The 14,803-nt window shown below is 43.3% G+C and overlaps 4 non-coding genes across 4 annotated transcripts; 1 reads left to right on the forward strand and 3 right to left on the reverse strand.

Moving 5' to 3' along the window:
• Positions 1-8,312: 8,312 nt before the first annotated feature.
• trnam-cau (transfer RNA methionine (anticodon CAU)) lies at positions 8,313-8,385 on the reverse strand. The gene has a single exon. It is a non-coding gene; the product is annotated as a tRNA-Met (tRNA).
• A 2,522-nt stretch (positions 8,386-10,907) lies between these two features.
• On the reverse strand, positions 10,908-10,978 carry trnag-gcc (transfer RNA glycine (anticodon GCC)). Its single transcript has one exon. It is a non-coding gene; the product is annotated as a tRNA-Gly (tRNA).
• Positions 10,979-11,100: 122 nt separating this feature from the next.
• trnae-cuc (transfer RNA glutamic acid (anticodon CUC)) lies at positions 11,101-11,172 on the forward strand. The gene has a single exon. It is a non-coding gene; the product is annotated as a tRNA-Glu (tRNA).
• Positions 11,173-12,357: 1,185 nt separating this feature from the next.
• Positions 12,358-12,430, reverse strand: trnam-cau (transfer RNA methionine (anticodon CAU)). Its single transcript has one exon. It is a non-coding gene; the product is annotated as a tRNA-Met (tRNA).
• Between the last annotated feature and the right edge of the window lie 2,373 nt (positions 12,431-14,803).

A 14,803-nucleotide genomic window follows, 5' to 3' on the forward strand; every position in this document is an offset into this window, starting at 1 on the left:
CCTTCGCCATCTTATCCAGAAGGGTCACCTCTTCACCCTCACATGGAAGAAGTAATCTGATTGGCATGGTGGTATGTTTGAAGCAGGTCCCTTGTGTAGCGCTGGAACCCAGTCACGATGTGTTTCATCCATTTCATAGGCTGGTTTGCTGCAATAATGCCAAATAATTAGCAAGTCTATAAATAGAAGGTAGTTCTGCAAAATCACTCAGTAGGATGTTTGTTCTAATTTGCTATGACCTCAGAGCGCATCGAAAATAAAACTAACAGGCTATAAAGAGTGATATAAACATATTTAGCAGTTACCGGAATGAAAATGTCTGGAGCACCAACAGATATTTGGAGATGGAAGGGAACTGGATATCAGCTCGTCTCACAGCTGTTATCCAGGCTAGACACCTTCGTATGGTAACATCCGATACACGAGCTCCCTCATGTTGCTTCTAGGTGGGGAAAGAATGAAAAGATAAACCATTTTCAAGCTTATTCTCTTGCCGGTCGTGCAATCAAACATTGCAGCTGACCACACAGCAAATACGAACCATGGCTGTTGTGTGTGCCTTCGCTCCCTTTTCGCTTGCACTTTGTTTTGACCCCGAAAATGGCGGATCAGGCCAAAATCCTTTCTACGCCCACCCCCGTGATATCACGCTCCAAAGCCCTATAACATCTCTAATTTGATATATTTTGTCATATTTTCACAGAATGTTATTCCACGGTTTTCTAATGGGTATTTATGAAGACAGTTTTGTGTGACTGGTAAACTTACCTTTGTATGGACAACGGTCTTATGTTCTACTCTGAACATCTCAAGGTCCTGTACCCATGCGTCAGTAAACTGGACCTGGGCTTGTCGCAGGGATCTGAAGTTACTAAACCCTTCATGAGTGTATGTACTCAAACTTAGGACCATATAATTATAAATATGAGCATGATTTAAGTTGGGCAGCGCGCTAACGTCTTTAGTCCACTCTGTATGCTCGTATGGGTCTAACCCTTTCACTCCTTTGATTTTTTTTCCTCATACCTTTTCTTTTTGCCTTTTCGTCAAGTCTGTCTTTATACGGACCTGCCGTGTTCTCCCTCATTTTGTACATAACTGTTTTTGGGGCAAATAAAATGCAAGTAGGTATTAAAACCTCAGAATGACTGGTTACCGGTGCTGGAAATGACCGCGGTAAAGTGAGCCGTCATTTGTGAGCCGCGGTCAAGCCAGCCGCCTCTTATCCGCCGAATAAATTTCCTTGCGCTTTTACACCAGTCTTTACCGTAGCGCCTTTTCGCTTTATATCCTGATTGAAAGCCTATACTCGCGCACACGTGCGCGCGCGCGAACAGTCAAACGCACACGCGCGCACACAAATTACAATGGAACAGCCCAATACAGTCAATACAATTATGTCTATTTCAAAAATTCATTAAAAATCATCCTGAGTAGTTGAGGTACAACTTTCAACACATCCCTCTTCTAGGACACCTACTCTACCTGTGTGCCAAGTTTCATCCAGATTTACTGTAAAATTCCTCAAACATTAAAGGACATTTATATGCAATTCAATACAGCCAATACACTACAATTATGGAAATTTCAGAAATTCATTAAAAATCATCCTGAGTAGTTGAGGTCCAACTTTCAACACATCCCTCCTCCGGGACACCTACTCTACCTGTGTGCCAAGTTTCATCCAGATTTACTGTAAAATTCCTCAGAAATTAAAGGACATTTTTATTCCACGCAATACAGCCAATACAATAGAATTATGTCAATTTTCAAAAATTCATTAAAAATCATCCTGAGTAGTTGAGGTCCAACTTTCAACACATCCCTCCTCTGGGACACCTACTCTACCTGTGTGCCAAGTTTCAGCCAGATTCACTGTACAATTTCTCAGAAATTAATGGAAACTCCTATTCAATCCAATACAGTCAATACACTACAATTATGTCAATTTTCAAAAATTCATTAAAAATCAACCATAGTAGTTGAGGTCCAACTTTCAGCACATTCCTTCTCTGGGACACCTACTGTACCTGTGTGCCAAGTTTCATCCAGATTTACTGTAAAATTCCTCAGAAATTGATGGAAACTTCTATTCAATCCAATACAGTCAATACACTACAATTATGTCAATTTTCAAAAATTCATTAAAAATCAACCATAGTAGTTGAGGTCCAACTTTCAGCACATTCCGTCTCTGGGACACCTACTGTACCTGTGTGCCAAGTTTCATCCAGATTTACTGTAAAATTCCTCAGAAATTGATGGAAACTTCTATTCAATCCAATACAGTCAATACACTACAATTATGTCAATTTTCAAAAATTCATTAAAAATCATCCTAAGTAGTTGAGGTACAACTTTCAACACATTCCTCCTCAGGGACACCTACTGTACCTGTGTGCCAAGTTTCAGCCAGATTTACTGTAAAATTCCTCAGAAATTAAAGGACATTTTTATTCCACGCAATACAGCCAATACAATAGAATTATGTCAATTTTCAGAAATTCATTAAAAATCATCCTGAGTAGTTGAGGCCCAACTTTCAACACATTCCTCCTCTGGGACACCTACTCTACCTGTGTGCCAAGTTTCAGCCAGATTTAATTGGAAAATTCCAAAAAAAATTAAAGGACATTTAAATGAAATTCAATACAGCCAATACACTACAATTATGGAAATTACAAAAATTCATTAAAAATCATCCATAATAGTTGATGTCCAACTTTCAACACTTTCTTACTCTGGGCGTCCTACCGTACCTCTGGGCCAAGTTACATCTCAATTCACTGTAATCTTTATCAAAAATTGAAAGAACAATTATATGTCAATGCTGGATGTGTGTCCTTTCAAAGTGACACTAAATAACAGAACTCAGGCACATCAGGGAATAATCCAAAAGGCGGATTTATTAAACAAAAACAACATACAAAATATCTCTAACCCATACTACATAACCTAAAAAGAAACAAAGGGACACTTAGAAGCACAAGCAAACAATACTGAAAGGGCAAGAGACACAGTCCAAACATAATCCACAACTAAAACGCCAAAAGAACAAGTCATCCCACATAGCAGACGGGTCTTGCCTGGATCTGGTGTCAAGCCGGCACTGCTGGCTGACTTCTGGCATGGTAAGATGGCACTGTTTATGTGATGGCATGCCACATTTGGCCTGATTGGGTGAATGTGACATGTTGTATAGAGCACTTTGAGTAATATGGGTAAGTAAAAAAGCGCTGTATAAGAATCAGTCCATTCACTGTCTGAACAGTTTCGTCATGTTACTTTTGCACTATTATGTTCAAGCACATGTTGTTATTACATGGCTTACATGGCTAAGGTACACATTAGGCTGACATCTGGGGCCAGAGCTGAAACTGTTCTGGGCCAGCACAGGGCCAGCAGTGTGTCTGCAACTGGCCTTGTGCTGGCTCATGTGTGGGCCACCTCTGGTAAACCAGATCTGGGCCACCATAGGGCCGTCATTCTTTGCGGTACGCAGGCCATGTGTAAGCACATTGTGTGGGACAGATCCAGGCCATACCAATTTTGCTATGTGGGAGGAATTATGTAAAAATAGAAACATCATAAAAATGAAAATGAACATAAAGTAAAATGTACTGAAAAGAACATCAGTATAGCCATCATTATTTGCTTGGAAAGTCTAAAGTTCCATGGCTTTGAACAACCAGAGAACGCAATGCCCAGCTTAGAGTGACTAAAAGTAACTTCTTTTAACATTCTGTCATTCTGCTTCTATATCAAAAATCCACTAAAAATAGTCATTTGAAAAAAAATATTCACCACTTTTCATCAGTTTGGGTTCCTCTGTTTATAGCAATTTTTAGAAAAGAACCCAATACCTTTGTCACTATACAGTTGTACAGTGAGATACAGAGCATCTCCTACTCATTGCAAACATGCTGGGAGGGTGGCTCTATCCGCCTTAGTGCAGCTGCTGTACCATACTGTGATGCAGTAAGTTAGTAGGCTCTCAATGGGCGAGTGGTGGAAGGGTGAGCTGTAGTCCACAAAGAGCATTCTGGCGTTGCTCTGCCGCTGTTCTAGGTGACTCAGCACCGAGTGGAGGGTGATGGCATCTTCTGTGAATCTGTTTGCACGGTATGCAAACTGGTGGGGGTCGAATTCTGGGGGGGAGGTAATCCTTGGTGTGCTGAAGGACTAGTCTCTCAAAGCATTTCATGATTACCGGTGTGAGGGCCACAGGGCAATAATAGTTCAGGCTGGTGATGGGAGACTTCTTTGGCACTGGGATGATTGTGGCTGATTTTAGACAGGATGGGATGGCTGCTTCATCCAGTGAGAGGTTGAAGATTCTGGTGGAGATGAGGGTGAGCTGGTGGGCACATGGTCTTAGCACTTTACCACGTATTCCGTCTGGACCGGCCGCCTTCCTGGGGTTCACTGCTAGGAAAACACATCTGACATCGTGCTCCGTTACAGTGAATGGAGCGGTGCAGGAACCAGGTGAGGATGAGGATGGGAGCAGGGCTGAGGCAGATGAAGGGCGAAGAAGCTGTTTATTTCCTCTGCTAGCTGCACACTCAGGTTTTCTGTTTTCACAGTTCTGCCTCTGTGGTTTATGATGTCTATTATTCCATGCCACACCTCTCGTGTGTTGTTGCTGGACAGGTGGGACCCCTTTTCAGGTCAGCTCGAGCAGACCTGTACAGAGCTCTGTCAACAGACCTACAGGGAGTGCAGAATTATTAGGCAAGTTGTATTTTTGAGGAATAATTTTATTATTGAACAACAACCATGTTCTCAATGAACCCAAACAACTCATTAATATCAAAGCTGAATGTTTTTGGAAGTAGTTTTTAGTTTTAGCTATTTTAGGGGGATATCTGTGTGTGCAGGTGACTATTACTGTGCATAATTATTAGGCAACTTAACAAAAAACAAATATATACCCATTTCAATTATTTATTTTTACCAGTGAAACCAATATAACATCTCCACATTCACAAATATACATTTCTGACATTCAAAAACAAAAACAAATCAGCGACCAATATAGCCACCTTTCTTTGCAAGGACACTCAAAAGCCTGCCATCCATGGATTCTGTCAGTGTTTTGATCTGTTCACCATCAACATTGCGTGCAGCAGCAACCACAGCCTCCCAGACACTGTTCAGAGAGGTGTACTGTTTTCCCTCCTTGTAAATCTCACATTTGATGATGGACCACAGGTTCTCAATGGGGTTCAGATCAGGTGAACAAGGAGGCCATGTCATTAGTTTTTCTTCTTTTATACCCTTTCTTGCCAGCCACGCTGTGGAGTACTTGGACGCGTGTGATGGAGCATTGTCCTGCATGAAAATCATGTTTTTCTTGAAGGATGCAGACTTCTTCCTGTACCACTGCTTGAAGAAGGTGTCTTCCAGGAACTGGCAGTAGGACTGGGAGTTGAGCTTGACTCCATCCTCAACCCGAAAAGGCCCCACAAGCTCATCTTTGATGATACCAGCCCAAACCAGTACTCCACCTCCACCTTGCTGGCGTCTGAGTCGGACTGGAGCTCTCTGCCCTTTACCAATCCAGCCACGGGCCAATCCATCTGGCCCATCAAGACTCACTCTCATTTCATCAGTCCATAAAACCTTAGAAAAACCAGTCTTGAGATATTTCTTGGCCCAGTTTTGACGTTTCAGCTTGTGTGTCTTGTTCAGTGGTGGTCGTCTTTCAGCCTTTCTTACCTTGGCCATGTCTCTGAGTATTGCACACCTTGTGCTCTTGGGCACTCCAGTGATGTTGCAGCTCTGAAATATGGCCAAACTGGTGGCAAGTGGCATCTTGGCAGCTGCACGCTTGACTTTTCTCAGTTCATGGGCAGTTATTTTGCGCCTTGGTTTTTCCACACGCTTCTTGCGACCCTGTTGACTATTTTGAATGAAACGCTTGATTGTTCGATGATCATGCTTCAGAAGCTTTGCAATTTTGAGAAAGCTGCATCCCTCTGCAAGATATCTCACTATTTTTGACTTTTCTGAGCCTGTCAAGTCCTTCTTTTGACCCATTTTGCCAAAGGAAAGGAAGTTGCCTAATAATTATGCACACCTGATATAGGGTGTTGATGTCATTAGACCACACCCCTTCTCATTACAGAGATGCACATCACCTAATATGCTTAATTGGTAGTAGGCTTTCGAGCCTTTACAGCTTGGAGTAAGACAACATGCATGAAGAGGATGATGTGGACAAAATACTCATTTGCCTAATAATTCTGCACTCCCTGTAAAGTCAGCATTGTGGGGTTTGAGGAGTGTGCAGATGTCGCTGGTCATCCAGGGTTTTTGGTTTGGGAAAACCCGAATGCTTTTGTCCACAGTCACATTTGCAATACAGAACTTGATATAGTCCAGTACTGATCCTGTGAAAGTTTCTAATGCAATATATTATACTTTACCAATGTAACGCTGCATGCCAAATCAATTTTGAAAATATCTGTGAATTTTGTATTGAAAAATGCAGGTATCTTTCAGATTTATTTTTATGTTATCAAAAATGTATTAAAAGTATAAGCATGAAAAATTACAAGAGTGCAATAAAAAATATAACCAAACAAGCTTAATTTACAGTTTGAAATACAGAAGATAATGAAAATATATAAATAACTACCTATTAATCCCCATATCCAAGTATCAAGATGTGTAAAAACAAATTACATTCTTTCCTCAGTTTCTATTAATAAGACTTAAATTTACATGAAATTATTCAAAATTATATACATTATTCATATATACAACACTAGTAGGTTTTAGATGAAGTGTCTTGCCCAAGGACACAACGACCGAGACTGTGGGAGCCGGGGCTCAAACCGGCAACCTTCCAATTACAAGACGAACTGCCAACTCTCACTATGCAATGTACTGTTTAAAAGAACAAACCTTTTTTTGCCTTGACAACATACATTCATCTTCATTTCAAAAAAGTAGTTATTTTTCACACAGAGAGCAATACCATTCTCCAGCCTCTGCTGTCCAAAACTACTCTGTATTCATCTGGAGGCACTGTGTGTGAAACCACTTTAAATAGCTCTCATGCAGGAACAAAGCAATTGTATAAAATGAAGTCAGGGATTGGAGCTATAAATAGATTAATATAGATATATGAAAATAAACTTATATATAGACATAGGAGCACAAGTTTTAACATTAATGTTTCTGGGATATAATAAACAATATAAGCATACAGGTGTCTAAGCAAACATTGTGGCATACAAAGTGAGAGTGCAGTGAGTCATGTTTATTCCTGTTCAATATGTGTCTGACACAAGTGGATGAATTAAAAAGTCTGACAGCAGCAGCAACAACAGGCAATGCCTTCCTAATGACTTTCTATCTGTTTACATCTTTTTCTTTAATGCCTGTATCCCAGCTTGAAGAGTCTTGGACCCTTTTTCTAGTCAGTGGGTGTGTGGACAAAGAACTCTGGCTTGTCACCCAGTTGGATTTCCTGGTATTTGTAAGATGGCACTATCTACAAATCAGGACACATTAACTATGATATTAAAAAATGACATGATGACATAGTTCTTGGTCAGTTTACCAAGCATTTCTCAGTTTTGTTCTTTATAGTTATGTTCATCATATCATTGCTTGTGAGTCCTGGATTATTTGATGATATGTTTACATTATGTATTCTTTTGTTTTCAGTTCCATATTTATTTTAAGTGTAGTTCTTCTTCAGCGTTCCACAAGTGGATGGAACACTTGTGAAAACACTCTAGTGTTAAAGCCAGTCTTGTCTTCATGTCTGTTTATGCTTTTGTCTGTGTCAAGCTCGTGTGTCTTAGTCTGTGTTTTAGTTTGGTGGCCTCTTGTCTCTTTCTTGTGTTGAGTCTTACTTCCACTGTTTTCTTATTCCCTAACCCTAACCCATCCATAGGGGAGGATCGCCTGCCACGTGTGAGTCCAATGCAAAGACATTCCTAACCCTACCTGGACAAAGTGTCCTAGAAGAAATAACAGGTAGGAGTCATTTGGGAGCCAACGTGTGGTGCCCCGCAATTCTGACCTGAGAAAAGAAAGAGGAATTGTGGTGAAAGTTGGATGAAGTGGCACACATCCATAGGGGAGGATCGCCTGCCACGTGTGAGTCTTGAAATCAAACAGATGGGAAGGCTTTCCATGGTCAATGGCAGAATGATTTGGATTGATCCCTGTTCTAGATCTCGCATCGGAGGAGGCTGAAAATCCACTACAAAGGAGTGGTTCTAAGGCTCCAGCGTCCTCGAAATGGGTAGAAGAGGTACAAAATGGATGGACCAACTCTGTACCAAAACACCTGCCTCGTGTGAGGCTCGAACTCACGACCTTCAGATTATGAGACTGACGCGCTGCCTACTGCGCCAACGAGGCTGACAGGGAACCTGAAAATGGACGATTTCTCGAAGCTGCACAGAAATGAAATTCAGCTTGGACAAACAAAGGTGAGTCCCCAGGTATTTAAGCCCTGAACGGGTTTTGGAGGTGAAGAGTGCCACAGGAGATCCTAAAAACGGTGTTTTGACCCAGCTCCGGCTTACCTGAAAGGGACAAGCGGTAGACAATGGATGGGTTGCCTTTGCCACGTACTGTGTATCAAGCGAGGCTCAAGACACCATCTTCCCCCAAAACGGACCATTCTTCTTTTGTCTCGTAGTGCCGTCTTAAGTTAAATTCCTTAATTACAGCCACATTAGCTCCACTAATAAGACACACGGGTTTACCAGCAATGTCTGTAAACATATATTCAGTCACCCACTGGCGCTGGCAGGCGACAATTCTAAGTCTGCCAATTGTCCCGCCGAATTCGCGCCACTGTCCAAAGTCTCCTCTCAACAACATCTTGACTTAATGCAGATACGATGTCCAACCCAAGTTTGGTTTGCACAGGCTTCTTGTTCCAAATCTTGATGCCATCTGGCCGTGACCGAGAACAAACTTAATGCCCCCCAAGACCCTACCCTATTTGCTTACCCCTTACCCTGACCCTGAACCGGGCCCACAGCAGCGATATAATCTGGCTAATTGCAGGACAAGAGCCAGAATTGAAATGACTATCGGAATGCTTAAGGCCCGGTTCCAGTGCCTGCAAAGACTCAGGGTCACCCCAGAAAGGGCATGTGACATTATTGTGGCATGTGTGATTCTTCACAACATTGCCACAATTAGAGGAGAACACTGTCCTTCTGAACCAAACATCAGCAGTGATCCAAACCATGAACATCCTGACCCTCCCACGGACATACAAGATGGAAGCGCAGTCAGAGACACCATATGTCACAATCATTTCCTTTGACCCATCACCTCAACATGTTGAAAGAAGAATAAACAGATTTTTTGTTCAACTGGCTTTATTGGTCGCCTGTATTTCCTGTACACAAAGTATTAAAAGATGTAAACCTCATAAAGTGTCTCTGTTGCTTCCTCCTCTGCAACAGCTGTCAATGTTTCTTCATTATTTTCCTGTAGTAAAGAAATAGACAACATTGCTGTTCTACTGTAAACTCATATAATCTGTGGAGTATTACTCACAACTGCATGTTGGTCTGGCTCAACAGGAGGCTGCACCAGATGCAGTACACCACCACCATCAACTGATAGAATATGAGGTTTATACAGGTCACTTATAACTTACAAGGGACCAAATGGCAATTAACAAACATACCAAGCACCTTACACTTCATTGTCATTATGCTCTCAAAGACAACCAAGGCTGAGGGAAGGCAAAATCAGTCGGAAAATAACTTCACTACAAAATAATTCATTATGGTAAAGAGTTTATCAAATGAATGTGTCGCACTGCAAAGGTGACTGTGAAGAAAGGATGTATGCACATCATGTATTATTTTGAATTTACCCCTTATGTAGGCACTTGTGTCTTGCGGGGTTATTGACTCAGAGGATGTCCCCGCAGAGATGCCTTCAGCCACAGGGCGCCCACTGTTTTGGCTGAGGGCCAACTGCTCAGCCTCTGTGAGTGGTGGTGGTGGAGGACCCCCACCTGTTTTTCGGGCCTCTGCTTTTTTTCTGTTGGCTATAACGGGCCACATTTCAGCATACAGAGTAAGCAAATATGTACTTGTAATGTGCTCAGATAATTTCAATAAGTGCTTACAGAAAGAAAATTAATGTAGCCTCTAACTGCAATTAATTTACATGGGACAAACAGACCAAGCACTATGGCTCATAATACAATTACACCTTACCTGTTTGGACTATATTTTTATATTTCATTTTTACTTGCTGCCAGGCACGTTTGGGGCCTGTTGGGTTGCACCTGCGCTCACATCACATCACAAAATAAAATGTATAAAATAACAAATAAAATAACATATGATAAAATAACGTGTTAAATGGGTGGAAATCCCTAGATCAATGTTTATATTAACACTCATGCATTGACTCTGTCGGCTATGTTTTGCCATGCATGCTCCCTTTCTTTTGCAGCTGTGGCTGTGTTACTTTTTTCCGCGGAATTTGCATGTTATCGGCATATGCTGCCATCAGAATTTCGGCCTCAAGCGCAGTGAAATACATTGACCGCGCCTTCTTTCCCTCCGTCTCCATGGTGACTCGCTTAATCTGTGCTCCGCTTATCAGGGCTTTATGTATCCTCGTCCGTGCGCTTCACTTGGGGTTAAAGCAACTCCGCGTTGACTGAACTAATTGTTATCAGCCTTTCTGAAACGGAATATTCCGAGTTGGACAGTTCGGGGTTACTCAACCGTGAGTGTCGTTTTTCACTCTGAGTTTTCCAAACCGGCTTCCTGAAACAGGGCCACGATGTCCAACCCAAGTTTGGTTTGCACAGGCTTCTTGTTCCAAATCTTGATGCCGTCTGGCCGTGACCGAGAACAAACTTAATGCCCCCCAAGACCCCACGCATAAAGGAACCGTGCATTGGCCGGGAATCGAACCCGGGTCTCCCGCGTGGCAGGCGAGAATTCTACCACTGAACCACCAATGCTCACACACGTGGCAGTTTTCTCAACGAATTCGCGCCATTGCCCAAGCGCTCCTCTCGAGGCGCAGCGGAAAATGTAGCCCGATACACCCACGCGTCACTCATCAAGACACCACTGTGGCAGCTCCCTGATGGTCTAGTGGTCAGGATTCGGCGCTCTCACCGCCGCGGCCCGGGTTCGATTCCCGGTCAGGGAAACTGTGTTTTGCCCCACCTCCGCCTTACCCGAAAGGGACAAGCAGTAGACAATGGATGGGTTGCCTTTGCCACGTACTGTGTATCAAGAGAGCCTCAAGGCACCATCTCCCCCCAAAACGGACCATTCCTTGAAGCCGTCAACAAATGAAGCAGAGTTGCCAGTTCTTCAAGCCCAGGATGAGCTGCCGTCTTGGAGGTGAAGGGTGTGACAGGACATCCAAAAAATGTGTGGCCGAACTGCGCATCAAAACATGCCTCCCGTGAGGATAGAGCTCAACACCGCCAGTTTTCGAGACTTGCGCATGGCAGGCGACAATTCTACCGCTGAGCTAACAACCCTTGCATGTCCGCCAATTGTCCCGCTGAATTCGCGCTACTGTCCAAACTCTCCTCTCCAGACGCTTAAAATGGATGCACAAACTCTGCCACGTACTGCGCATCAAAGCACATCGCTTGCGTGAGGCTACAAGTCACTACCTTCTGATTTCGTGATTCACATGTGGCAGGCGACAGTTCTAACGCTCAGCCACCAGCCCTTACAAGTCTGCCAATTGTCTCGTCGAATTCGCGCCACTCTCCAAAGTCTACTCTCAACAACATCTTGACTTAATGCAGATACGATGTCCAACCCAAGTTTGGTTTGCATAGACTTCTTGTTCCAACTTAACAGTCAGGCAAGAATGACTTCAAATTATCCCTCTCCATGGACCCTGTTGGCAAAGGAACTCCAGGCAACCTCCAGAGACTCAGCTCGGGAGCTGCTGATAACCAATTATCAGCCCTTGTTCATCCGCTTCCAATGCAAAGACATTCCTAACCCTACCTGGACAAAGTGTCCTAGAAGAAATAACAGGTAGGAGTCATTTGGGCGCCAACGTGTGGTGCCCCGCAATTCTGACCTGAGAAAAGAAAGAGGAATTGTGGTGAAAGTTGGATGAAGTGGTTTCAGAGGGCCGGCACACATCCATAGGGGAGGATCGCCTGCCACGTGTGAGTCTTGAAATCAAACAGATGGGAAGGCTTTCCACGGTCAATGGCAGAATGATTTGGATTGATCCCTGTTCTAGATCTCGCATCGGAGGAGGCTGAAAATCCACTACAAAGGAGTGGTTCTAAGGCTCCAGCGTCCTCGAAATGGGTAGAAGAGGTACAAAATGGATGGACCAACTCTGTACCAAAACACCTGCCTCGTGTGAGGCTCGAACTCACGACCTTCAGATTATGAGACTGACGCGCTGCCTACTGCGCCAACGAGGCTGACAGGGAACCTGAAAATGGACGATTTCTCGAAGCTGCACAGAAATGAAATTCAGCTTGGACAAACAAAGGTGAGTCCCCAGGTATTTAAGCCCTGAACGGGTTTTGGAGGTGAAGAGTGCCACAGGAGATCCTAAAAACGGTGTTTTGACCCAGCTCCGGCTTACCTGAAAGGGACAAGCGGTAGACAATGGATGGGTTGCCTTTGCCACGTACTGTGTATCAAGCGAGGCTCAAGACACCATCTTCCCCCAAAACGGACCATTCTTCTTTTGTCTCGTAGTGCCGTCTTAAGTTAAATTCCTTAATTACAGCCACATTAGCTCCACTAATAAGACACACGGGTTTACCAGCAATGTCTGTAAACATATATTCAGTCACCCACTGGCGCTGGCAGGCGACAATTCTAAGTCTGCCAATTGTCCCGCCGAATTCGCGCCACTGTCCAAAGTCTCCTCTCAACAACATCTTGACTTAATGCAGATACGATGTCCAACCCAAGTTTGGTTTGCACAGGCTTCTTGTTCCAAATCTTGATGCCATCTGGCCGTGACCGAGAACAAACTTAATGCCCCCCAAGACCCTACCCTATTTGCTTACCCCTTACCCTGACCCTGAACCGGGCCCACAGCAGCGATATAATCTGGCTAATTGCAGGACAAGAGCCAGAATTGAAATGACTATCGGAATGCTTAAGGCCCGGTTCCAGTGCCTGCAAAGACTCAGGGTCACCCCAGAAAGGGCATGTGACATTATTGTGGCATGTGTGATTCTTCACAACATTGCCACAATTAGAGGAGAACACTGTCCTTCTGAACCAAACATCAGCAGTGATCCAAACCATGAACATCCTGACCCTCCCACGGACATACAAGATGGAAGCGCAGTCAGAGACACCATATGTCACAATCATTTCCTTTGACCCATCACCTCAACATGTTGAAAGAAGAATAAACAGATTTTTTGTTCAACTGGCTTTATTGGTCGCCTGTATTTCCTGTACACAAAGTATTAAAAGATGTAAACCTCATAAAGTGTCTCTGTTGCTTCCTCCTCTGCAACAGCTGTCAATGTTTCTTCATTATTTTCCTGTAGTAAAGAAATAGACAACATTGCTGTTCTACTGTAAACTCATATAATCTGTGGAGTATTACTCACAACTGCATGTTGGTCTGGCTCAACAGGAGGCTGCACCAGATGCAGTACACCACCACCATCAACTGATAGAATATGAGGTTTATACAGGTCACTTATAACTTACAAGGGACCAAATGGCAATTAACAAACATACCAAGCACCTTACACTTCATTGTCATTATGCTCTCAAAGACAACCAAGGCTGAGGGAAGGCAAAATCAGTCGGAAAATAACTTCACTACAAAATAATTCATTATGGTAAAGAGTTTATCAAATGAATGTGTCGCACTGCAAAGGTGACTGTGAAGAAAGGATGTATGCACATCATGTATTATTTTGAATTTACCCCTTATGTAGGCACTTGTGTCTTGCGGGGTTATTGACTCAGAGGATGTCCCCGCAGAGATGCCTTCAGCCACAGGGCGCCCACTGTTTTGGCTGAGGGCCAACTGCTCAGCCTCTGTGAGTGGTGGTGGTGGAGGACCCCCACCTGTTTTTCGGGCCTCTGCTTTTTTTCTGTTGGCTATAACGGGCCACATTTCAGCATACAGAGTAAGCAAATATGTACTTGTAATGTGCTCAGATAATTTCAATAAGTGCTTACAGAAAGAAAATTAATGTAGCCTCTAACTGCAATTAATTTACATGGGACAAACAGACCAAGCACTATGGCTCATAATACAATTACACCTTACCTGTTTGGACTATATTTTTATATTTCATTTTTACTTGCTGCCAGGCACGTTTGGGGCCTGTTGGGTTGCACCTGCGCTCACATCACATCACAAAATAAAATGTATAAAATAACAAATAAAATAACATATGATAAAATAACGTGTTAAATGGGTGGAAATCCCTAGATCAATGTTTATATTAACACTCATGCATTGACTCTGTCGGCTATGTTTTGCCATGCATGCTCCCTTTCTTTTGCAGCTGTGGCTGTGTTACTTTTTTCCGCGGAATTTGCATGTTATCGGCATATGCTGCCATCAGAATTTCGGCCTCAAGCGCAGTGAAATACATTGACCGCGCCTTCTTTCCCTCCGTCTCCATGGTGACTCGCTTAATCTGTGCTCCGCTTATCAGGGCTTTATGTATCCTCGTCCGTGCGCTTCACTTGGGGTTAAAGCAACTCCGCGTTGACTGAACTAATTGTTATCAGCCTTTCTGAAACGGAATATTCCGAGTTGGACAGTTCGGGGTTACTCAACCGTGAGTGTCGTTTTTCACTCT

This window comes from Mchenga conophoros, linkage group LG23, assembly GCF_057382185.1.
Source record: "Mchenga conophoros isolate Kocher_MC1m ecotype Shallow Benthic linkage group LG23, M_conophoros_male_GT1.1, whole genome shotgun sequence".
Classification (NCBI taxonomy): domain Eukaryota; kingdom Metazoa; phylum Chordata; class Actinopteri; order Cichliformes; family Cichlidae; genus Mchenga; species Mchenga conophoros.